Source organism: Nylanderia fulva, unplaced genomic scaffold (genome assembly GCF_048542155.1).
Source record: "Nylanderia fulva isolate GAGA-0341 unplaced genomic scaffold, ASM4854215v1 Scaffold86, whole genome shotgun sequence".
Taxonomy (NCBI): domain Eukaryota; kingdom Metazoa; phylum Arthropoda; class Insecta; order Hymenoptera; family Formicidae; genus Nylanderia; species Nylanderia fulva.
In genome coordinates, this window is record NW_028190982.1 from 41,486 (window position 1) to 53,858 (window position 12,373).

The following is a 12,373-nucleotide window of genomic DNA, read 5'->3' on the forward strand; positions in this document are numbered from 1 at the left end:
TGGCTCGCCCTTACTCGGTATCGGGAGTCGAGGTGGTGGGCCAGGAGAGCTTGAATTGTTCTAGAGAGAAGAAGACCCAGGCGAACAGCGGAGGGACGACGAGAGGGAGGAACGGAGACTGAGCGACCGGCCCGGTGAGTAGTAAGGAGCAATAAAATGTACACAGCACCGAGTGCATAAGAAAGAGATACTGCAAGTAAACTCGTTACAGCCTCGAGTAGACGAACAGAAGCAGCCCGGAGCAGGGAAGGAAAGGCGCCTACATCTCTCCACAAGGATGATCACCCCTATAGGGCCCCGCCACCACACGTCGAGGAGAAAGCGGAGATCACTCGGGACCGATCACCCCGGAACGATCTCCCCAGTAAAGCAAGGCTGGCGAGGACACCATCAAGCAGCCATACGAGGTGTGGACGGGGCCACCAGGAGCAGACCTGCGACATCGTCATTACCGAGGGCTGCGATTCGAATTTGGCGGCGGAAGATCGATACGAGAATCGATTCCGAGCCTGGCGCAGGGCGCAACGCTGCCGCGAAACCTGGCAACCGGGCCGGGGTGGCGCGCAGTGTCTCCCCCTCCCCCAGCGTACCTCCCGAGGTCCTGCCGGCCCAAGGCGAAATCACTGTTCGGCGAGCCGGTGTCCTGCGAACATTAGGAGACAGCGGCCCACATCCCACAGCAGCGGCGACGTAGAATTGTAAGGCCACCTCCTCGATCTTCCGGTAAGCGCGGATTCGGCAGAGACCCGTGGGCTATTAGAGTATTATCGCGATACCGAGCAATTATGCCAGTAATAATTTAATACCGAGAATTTGTGGAAGACTCACGGGACTCGCGTCGGTGTCCGCGTAATTACGTTTTTACACAACTCTTTGCCTTCTTCGTCTTTCCAAGGGGCACCGAAACGAGTCGACAGTCACTTTGTTATCACATTAATGTTGTAAGATTATATCGAGCCATTTAGTACCGAGTTTGAGAATGATTTTCACTGGATTATTGTATGGCGTATACGATTCCGAGCAACCACAAAAGGAGGAGAGTAATAATAATTAGAGATCTAAAGAAACCCAGCAATCTCCTCCACGCTCGATGATTATGTTATACCAATGCCTAGTTTCTACATATACTATTAATTGAAAATATACTCTTACTATTTTATCTAATATCTGGTCGTAATTTATGTCGATATTTCCTCTCTCTCTCCGAGACTGCGATTCCGACTCTTCTTACGGAAAGAACCACGACACTCTACCCCCTGTTGATACCGAGCTTCCGAGGCTGAGCCGTTGTGTCCGCTAATTAGTTGTCGCGATACTAATGAGTGGTGCGGCCTGACCGTACCTGGCGCCCAATATACAATACCGAGTAGCGATCGAGAGAACGGAAAGCGGCACGGCGAGGTTGCGCAGCGATCTCTCTCGCACTCTCTCTCTTTTGACGAGAGAGGACGGGGAGACGGTCGCATCGTTGATATCGATAAATCTGATTATTCTTTCATTATCGCGTATGTAAAAAAATTACACAGAAACTGAATCTCCATGAGCGCTACTTCCCAACGCCCGTGCAATTCTATACGCTGAGGTAATTCGGTGGTGAAACACATAGTTGTATTTTCAGGGAAATAACGCATGCTACTGTTGCTCGGGAGAATAATATAAAATTCTTCTTCCCTCATTTTAATTCAAAGATCTTAAACTCAAAACGGGTATCTAAGAGTCGAACTTTGAAGGATATCCCTGCCAACTAACTAGTAATTGTTTATTGTTGTCGCGCCCCCTGCTTTTTATTACTCGCTCGACGATAACTTCTTTCTCTTGCAAATCTTTATTGACAGGAGTTAATTCTTGTTTGTAAAATATTCTATCTATATTCTCACCCGCTAAATCACTTTATTCGTATACGCGAGGTTTTCTCCATTCGAGAACGCGGTAAATTCGAAATATTTCTTCTCCACTTTGCCTCGTATCCTTTCTCGAAGACTACTTTTGCCCTACTGACACGCACGAGATCTCACTGATTGTATTTAGACTTTTGTTTATCGCTGCGCTTCTTTTTTTTCTTTTCATTGTCGTCGTCGTCGTCGTTGACTTTCCATCGCTGATTCATATTTCACACGCGTTACGGGCATTTTCCTGCGTGACAGCAGCGGGTTGCATTTTAATAGAGGTATGTCGTAAGCGTGAACGATATCCTGTAAAACATTGATGCAACGTTGCGTATTTTTATGTGTAAAATATGTCACATCCGTTTCTTGAGTACCTATTAAAACGCTCATCTCCAGCTGCTTTAACATCGAGACTACGGGCCACGCGAAAACTAATGTCTTTTTCTTTCAAGAACTTTTATACAAAACTGTGCTATAAATTATTTACCTTTATCCATCTGCAAGTAGACGGGTCGACGCTCTTTCTCAAAAGTACACGATAAAAGGCTTTTGTCATACAGGTAGCCGTTTTGTCGCGTAATGGTTCTACCCAAATAAACTTACTTTTATCCCAGCTAATCTTCGATGGCGGAATTTTTAACAAATATTTCAATAACGCGTTTGCTTAAGAACAATACGTTTGCGGTACACTGCTGAGTATTTCTTTGATCTTTTCCGCAGATTGTGCACGTTTCTTCCCGAAACTACTCTCGCTAACAGCTTTACTACTGCTGATTGAAGTATTATCATGAGTTTGTATTTCCATAAATTCGTCATCTGTGGACGGCTCGATATCTTTATCCTGATCGTCTTCGTTGACTCCGTCATCATCAACATTAGTAGCGTCATCGGTGTTATTGCGCGTAAGCGCTTTTTTGCTTCTTAAACAAAATAAAGATAGTGCTGAAACACTTCTTTATTCAATTTCCATGTTTTGCTTTTATCGAGAGGAGTCGTGAGATTGAGATACGCCACATTTCCGTGTCAAGGCGCGATAAGGAGGTTCCAGGAGTTCGTATGCTAGTATTATTATTATTATTATTATTATTATTATTATTATTACCTTTTTCTTCATTCAATAACGTTATATTTTTTTGGCGAATTATCCAACAATGTTTTTGTTGTTTCCGGCTGTATTTGACGATGTTGCATTTATCGCATTCTTTCGAGATTTTCCGTAGAAATCAGTACCATTTTTTTGCTCTTTCCATTTTTCCGTATGACAAACGAGCGTGTCAAATCTTTTTATAACTTTTTTCTAGCCTTAAAAGAAATCAATATTCACAGGGATATATTTTTTTCATTCACCGATAACTCTGGCTAATATAGCGCTTAACAACCCCTAATAGCACACCATATCCAAAAGACATTCAGAGGATATCTAGAGGACATTTGAACATCTTCAGGATGTTCTCTGAACGTCTTCGGGATATGTGTGCTGTTCGAGAATGGAGCAATAAGGTAGGGTAAAAAATCTCCGCGTTGTACCAACAAATTTCTTTTAGTTTCTCAATTGCCACGTTTTACTGCGATGCGTCGAAGGATAGATTTATGCTTGACTAAACGTGCTTTTTCATGACTCTCGAGCGGCACGTTTCCCTCGAGCGTATTATAAACACACTCTTGAATACACTTTATGAGGTTATTATCGGCAGTACGTAAGAACGACGTATTTTGATTTCTTTTTATATAACAGAAAGTTTTCAAAAGACAGGCGTTTCTCTCACCGATAGACTGCCTGGCAATCTTTATTGCGAATGAATTTTTTCGACGACGTCGACGTCTCTCTTTGTTGTCCTTTTTTTCACGTGTTACCATTACGTTAAAATTGCGCAACTGACAACTTTTACATGTAAATATTGTCCTTTTATACGTCCTCCGTTACTGCTCTACTATTCGATCTACGAGGAATGTAGACGTAATGCGTATTTATCGTTTCTTAAAAAAAACATTTCGCGAAATTCACGCGTATGGTATAAATTCGAGTAAACTGGGAGATTATGTAGGATTATCATTTAATTCGCCGAATTTATTGCACGGCCTCGCGGGTTTATCCTTTCGTCCGGTGCGCGACTTGACTTACGAGGATATTTGAGGCCTCGTGAGCACGGTAACATAGAGTACGGGAGAACTCGAACAGTTCGCGAAACAGTTTAATATACATATTTTCAATATCGCTATTCCTTCAGGTCGCGGACGTGTGAAAATATCGCGAAACATTCAATAGTGGAAATAAACAATTTCGACAACTTGTATTTTCCGCGCTCCCTCGTAGTAGCGCAAACTTATTGCGAACGCAGAACATGCGTACGGGAGAATTGCACGAAAAGTAGAATAGGATAAGACGTCAGCAATCGACGTTACAACGCGAATGAGCATTAGAATTAACAAGAAACGCCGATGTGATAATGCCCGAAGAGAGATACGGAATTCATGAAATATTGAGCATTTCCAGTGACACTCGCCGCTGACAATGTCGCTGGAATCGTTATATGTATATAATTTTAGTATTTTCGGTCGCGGAGCGAAACCGTACTACGACGGTACAACAATACTCGCTCTCGAGCGTGAATCCTTTCATCGGCTAAATATTATGTATTATGAAGATTCACGCCATTTTAACCCTATATTAAATTTAAAAGCCGCCGCGAGTTCTCGTAATTTTTGTGCGACGTGCAATGTAGGTTTTCGGAACGATAGAGGTAGCGGTCACCGGTGCTCAAATAAATGTCTGCATTGTTTTGCCGCGCCGGCGTGCGATCACTCTGACGACGCGCGAATGCGACGCATGCAATCAAACGTTTTTCGGTGCTTCGTGTTTCGAGCGTCATCGTAGGGAAAAATCTTGTGACAGTAAATCGCTCGCGAGTGTTTGTAGCATCATACGATTTTGCGATGAATGCGGTTGTATAGTTAAATCGAAAGTAAAACACGAATTGATAAGCTCTTGATGATAAGCTCTTGATAAGCGTAACATCTCGCGAAATCCCGGTTTACGCTCAGTCGCAAAACTTTGCTTGAATTTATTCTGGGGAAAATTTGGCCAACGATCCAATTTGCCAAATACCGAAATCGTTAAGTTACATCAGCGTTTTATGTTATTATTAACAAGTCCCGAGCACGAGATAATCGATATATTACCTGTAAACGACGAGGTAATGTATGTTTCGTGGCGATTGCGACATGAGGCTGTCGTCCGATGAGTACCCTCGCCGATAACTAATGTCGTGATAGCCGCATACACGACTGCACAGGCGAGACTAAAATTGTATGAATATCTGGAGCGTTTAGATCGTCGTGTATTATATTACGATATCGATTCTTGCATTTATGTGAGCACTGGTAAACCGGATGAATATGAACCGCGCACTGGTAATTTTCTAGGCAAAATGACCGATAAACTCGAGAGCTACGGTTGTGAAAGTTACATCGAGGAATTCGTGTCCAGCGGTCCAAAGTTTTACGCCTACATCGTGCGAACACCCGACAGAGTTATACACAAAACTTGTAAAGTTAAAGGTATAACTCTCAATTACGAGAACTCGCAGCGTGTTAATTTTAATAGTATTAAAAAATTGTTATTAGCGCGAGAAAAAAACACGAGAAAACGAAGATAACGAAGAAAAAGATGAAATAACGATAAATCTGCGTTTCAACGCCATTCGCCATACTGCATTTTATGAAATTATAACGCGGGACGAGACGAAAATATGCGCACCAGTATTGATGAAACGTAGATTTATTGATAACCGATATTCATTCCCACATGAATATTTATTATAAAAATAATAATATTCTTTTCTCCCGCATTTTGTACAAATATTTTATGCGCTTATTAGGAAATATTTGTGTAATATAGTACTGTTAATACTAGTAATAACAGAAGTATGCAATATGTAATAAGAAAAATAAATTTTGTATTACACGTGCAGGCAATGTGGCACTTTCGGTGCATGTTTTCTGTGCCGAAAGCGGCCGATTTCCCCCGCCGCCATCTAGCGGCGACGCGGTGAATAAATAAGCAAAATTTTATTCTATGCTAATTTTAAATAATATCGGTAACGTTATTATAAAAAATGTACATAATAGTATATTGTGTATCAAGTGCGGAAAGTTGACAATTGGTCACGAGTGCGGGGGATGGACACACGAGCCGAAGGCGAGTGCGACCATCCCACACGAGTGAACAATCGTCAATCCGCACTTGATACACATACTATTTTGTATTGCAAGTGCAGGCAAAGTGGCTGTTTCGGCGCGTTTTCTGTGCGCGAAGCGGCCGATCGCACGCCGCCATCTTGCCGCGGCACGGTGGGGGAATAGCCGGTTTCAATACATTTTCTACGGCTTGAACCGTATACAATGGCTTTTAACGTGGCTCAGCCGTAGATAATGACTTTGAAACCGGCTTATTCACTCACCGCGTCGCCGCTAGATGGCGGCGGGGAAAATCGGCCGCTTTCGGCACAGAAAACATGCACCGAAAGTGCCACATTGCCTGCACGTGTAATACAAAATAATTTTATTTTACTTTTTTTAACGATAAAACTTTGAATGCGAACTCGAAGGTGCGTGTTTTCTATTAGGGTTATTCCTATTACTCGAGGCGTCGAGGTGACATTCAGCAAAATTGTACACGTGTTCCTTTTTGTTTTTTTATGTTAGGTCTTATTTGTTACAGAGATATCGATAATATCTGATAATGTTGTGCATACGGTAAGCAAAATCGTGGACAGATGTTAGAGGCGTTTGTATTTTTTGTATATCTTTTTTTTCTTTGTTTCCTTTGTTACCGATGATACCAACAATAGCTGATAGTGCAACGCCTAGTAAGCAATCAGTCCGAAATCAGTGTGAGTCTGTATTTTTTGTTAATCTTTTTCACTGCTGTCACTCCAGGGACCTTTCAGCTCTATAGCGTAAGAGATAATTAAAATTTTTTGTTTCTTACCTTCATGCATTTTTGAGTGTTGAATAAAATAATTTTTACGGTTTGATTCACCCGCGACTTGAATGCTACCAGAATAGAGATGATTAGGGAAATAGACTTAATGACATAAATCTATTATTTTTGATAGGAGCGAATACGTGTGTGATGCTTGACTAAGTAATGTTTACGATTTCAATAAGTTCTTTCTATCGTTTATTACATATTACTTATTGTTCAGAAATTTATTTTATTTGATTTATTTTGTTCATTACTATTGCTTTATTTTGTGTTTTATCATTTTTGTTAAATTTTCTCTTCATTATTCCTTAGATTTAAGAAATAAGTATCCTGCAATTATATAAAATGCTTAATAAGTAAAGAAATCTGCCCAACAAATTATGGGTCCAGAATATGTTTAATATAGTAAAAAGAAAGTACTCGGATTGAGGCATATTAAGTGACATATAATCAGTAAAAATTAATTAGAAAAGAGAGGAGTGTAAGATGGTAGAAAAAGTAAATCTGAAAAATAAAAGAGAACGAGTGAGAGAAAACACTGCCACATGCTCTGATATTCTATATCGAAGATACTTGAAATAATCGGTATAATTTTACTAAAACCCCCTACACACGACCTAATCCAGGATCTCTGCAAGATTAAGTTGTATGTATGGGATTTAATACAATTTCTTTAATTTATTTTTTCTTTAAATATATTTTTCTTTGCATGCGTAATAAATTCTGATTTACACGGAAAATATTTGCTATGGATAATAGACATTCAAATTGAAAAACGCTAGATAAGGCATAAAAGAGCGCTGAGATATGTTATAGATATGTTATAGACAAAAACTGAGTAAAAAGGTCATAAAGGAAAAACGTTTTACGTTATTTACGTTTCGTTCTTTTTTATTCTGTTCGGTAACAAGTATATAAAAGCAAAATATTTGTTTGCATAACCCGTTTTCATATTGTTATGAAACAGCGTAAAATATTAAACAAAGCGTAGACAGACTATATATACATCACTTACTCAAAAAGTAATTGCGGTTTATGAAAGATACTATTAACTCTTGAATTAAGATTGTATTAAATTAGATTGCACTCTGGTTATTTGAGATTTATTCTTTTTTTTAATGGCAAAATTACAGCCTGAAGATTTGCCAATATTGAAAAATTTTATAACTTTAAAACTTATCCAGTATGGAAGTTCCAAATAAGTATTCTACTTCGTGCTGAACTATATGGCACAATCACATAAGAAGTTGTAAAGAATCAAGTTGCAAACGGATTAGTGGAAGAAGAACGCCAATGCATAGAAGATAATATTACTATTGTAGAAAAGACACCATTGCTTCATATAAGAAGAGATGTGAAGAAAAATCAATGACATTTATGAAAGAAATTCAGGACAGAAGTACAGCCTACTGCAGATGTTCTACAGCACTACTTTCAATCAAATCACTAACATAACCACTTATATAAGAGGATTGAAAAATTTGATTTTCAACCTGAATGCATTTGAAAAATGATGACAAACACACCGAGAGATCAAGATTAAATTTCAACGACCTGAAAGAAATGAAAAAACTATATGAAGTTTGTCAATAGGCTAAGAATCAAGATTCAAATTTAGTGAAGCAAAAACGAGACCATTGCAAATTATACACACAGATCTTTGCGGTCCAATTGACCCAGTTACGTGAGATAAAAATTAATATTTTGTTATGTTTCTAGATGACCCATTACACGATGATCAATTTGCTGATTTACCAGGATCAAGAAAAGTAAAATTAGTCCTAAATGAAGATAAAGAAGATGTTTTAGAAAAAGCAGAAGAAATACTTATAGATCAAGACACCAATACTAAATGGAGATGTATAAACAACTCTTATTTAACCAAAGAGTTTTTATATAAACAACTAATAGCTGTTTACTAAAACAAGACCAGATATATCTTCTGCAGTGAATTTTAGCAGTAGATATATCAAAGGATATACACAAGAAAAATGTTACGACATAAAACATATTCTTATAAATATTTAAAAGGCAATGTTACTCAAGGAATTACCCAGCTAGCAAGTTGCCCACAAATTGCTTTGAGTAAGTTGTTTTCAACATTGAGGAAAGCGGCTTGTGATTTTGTCTATTAGATTGTCGACTAAATATTTTACAGACACTGTTTACAATAGAGGTAACTTTTATGGCAATTAGTACGCTACAACATTTCCGTTTCTTTGCAGCAACTATTGTCCGTATAATGCTTTTATGTTAACAAATTTACTGTTATCTTGATGATAGCAACATAATGACAAATAAATGAAAACTTGTGTCAAGCAAGATTTTCTTTCTTATGCCAAGGAATGCTTGATTATCTGGATATAGATATTTATAAACACAGGAATACTAAATCAACTCGAAACTGTGATGCTGATTTAGCAGGAGACAAACTTGAATTCAAGACGCAACACAACGGGTTATATTCTTCTATGCAGGAGAAACAATAAGCTGGTGCTCCAGAAATCAACTGATTACTTTATAGCACTGTTATTAATTATAGAGGTGAATACGTAACTGCAAGGAACTTATTCTTTATTTAAAAACCTTTTTAAAAGAATTATTAAATCAATAAATTTAGAACTTAATATTGACACCAAATTATTGAACCAAAGTACAATAACAAACAGTGTAATTAATAGAAGAAATCACATAGATGTAAAATATAGATTTATACATAATTCAGTTTAAGAGTAAATTATAAAATTAAAATATTGTCCTACGACTATAGTTAAATAGTAAATATATTTACAAAATAAAAAATTATATATCGAGAAATTTAAAAACTGTAAGAAAAACTTGATGTTAATTAATATAAAAATTAAGAGTGTTGAAAAAAAAGAATGTAATTTTCATCCGCAATTTGAATACTACTAGAGATAGCGTTTGTCTCTAGCCTTTTGTCTTTTGTCTTCTCGGTTGTTTAAACCGGGCAATATGTATTGGGTATTAGGTACTGTGTATTTATATGGGTCATGCACAGAACATATATAAGGAGTCATGGCTGTATATAAGCTGCTGTAAGCCGTTGTAAGAAGTCTGTGTAGGATCTGATGAATGATATTATGTATATTATTATGTAAATGCAAATGAAATAAAATGAAATGTAATGTAAAAGTAAAGTAATTGTAAATGTAAAAGTGAATGGAAATGGAAATGAAAAAGAAATGTAAAAAGTAAAAGGAAAAAGTAAATGTAAATGCAAGATGTAACGGGTAAATTGCAAAAGGTAATGGGTAATGTAAGATGTTAAATGTATTAAATGTTAAAAGTAAGATGTAAAAATGTAAAAATGTAAAAATGTAAAATGTAAAAATGTAAAAATGTAATAATGTAAAAGATAAAAATGTAGAAATGTAAAAAATGTAAAAATGTAAAATGTAAAATGTAGAGTATAGGCATTGGTTCTTGCGTTTTGCGTTGTGGGTTATCGATGGGCTATATAGGGGAGTTTGGACCTTAGATATAGGGATAGGAAGAAAAGTTTAGGGTATGAGTGTGGAAGGATGATAGAGAGTGTGAGTAATAGAAATTATGTAAACCAAGTCCACTTCCTGCCTAATAAGTTGAAGTTAAATATATATACAATATATATATATACTACTAGAGATAGCGTAATTTTTGTGCAATAATACTAATGTAAAAAGTATAATACTGTATCTTATTGTTTGATATAATATATACTATATTATATCGAATACACCTTATGTTAATATAAACGTTTTGACAATACAAATTTTTTTATATAATTTATTTTTTTATAAATTATTGAAATAAATACGAAGAATTTGATGAAAAAAAATACACCTTTATATCTCGTATAATTTTTCATTATAAAAGTTGTACACACTAAAATATATATTCTTGTATAGTTGTAATTATTAATCTTTTAATAAAAATATATATTTTAATAAAAATTGCAAATTTTTTTCACCTCTTATAATTAATTTAAAATAATTTATTAAACTATTTTTATATTTGATTTATTATTAAATCTTTTTGAACAATTCAAGTAAACAATTCAAGTATAAATAAAATTGCAAGCGGAGTAATAAGCACAATATTTTTAACTTTTTCTACTAATTGCTGTATTATATGTATATATTTAAAATATATATTTGTTAGGACTAATTAAAAATTATTGTATTGTATATAAAATTTATTTAATGTGTATATATATTCATTTGCTTTAATTTGTACAAATATAATAAAATTATACAGAAGTACCTAATTAAAAAATAATCGATAAATTATTTAACATCTAATATAATACTTTTTTATAAATAAATTAATAATGCTGAGTATGATTTATAATAAATTCGATCGAAATATTTAGCAAAAATACATGATGTGTACTATTGAAATAGTATTTAACGTTTACATCAGTTGCATTTACTTAATATAAAGTAATAAAATAATTAATTTTCCGCTTTACGATATATATTATAAATAAATTAAATAATTGTCTTCTTAATTTTTCTGTTAATTTATTTTTTAAATGACTCCTTGTGTACTACTACAATAAAGATATTCTTAAGTATAAATTAATATAATTTTTATATTTTATAATATACAGGGTGTCCCATAATTCGCGAATCACCTTTCATGGGCAGATAGAGCGTGTTAAACTGAATAAAAAATTCATGTATCATTTTGCGATATTTGCAATAATTCTTGAGTTATTTATTAAAATATCTAAACGAATAAGCAGGTAGAAAGCATTATTTGATCGAAAGGCGGCGTCATGCAGCGAGCGGCGACCAATGTAGTGGCGCCGAAAAGTAAGATAATACTTTTGATACTAAGCGGTACATGCACACCGAGTCCGGCCTACCGCTTTCTACCCGCTCATTTGTTTAGATATTTTAGTTAATAACTCAATAATTATTGCGAATANCGCAAAATGATACAGGACTTTTCTATTCAGTTTAACACGCTCTATCTGCCCATGAAAGGTGATTCGCGAATTATGGGACACCCTGTATATAAGCTACACTAAAGGTCAATTATACATATAAAATTGACTTAAAACATAAAATATTATATTATTAAAATATTGTACCATTTTAGCCAAAGGAATAAAATAAACAATATGACTTAAAAATATTTTACATTTAATTGATATATATTTTAATATATTAATATATGCGAGATATCGGTAATATATAATATGCATATTAATTAAACATTGATTCCTGCAGAATGACTATGTTTCGAACATAAAAACATCAATACTGAATATTTACAAAAATACAAAAGTTTATAAAACATCGACTACTATACAACTCTTCTAATCACTTTTTATATAGTTTACTTTTTCTACACATCAAAAACTAGCTTTAATAACGTTATAAAGCCGGCATATATAATGTAGTTTTCTATTCATAAATTGTAATAACCGTATATTATTTTGTTAACTTAGAAAATCAGACTTTTAGTTTTCCATGAATCATTAACTAGT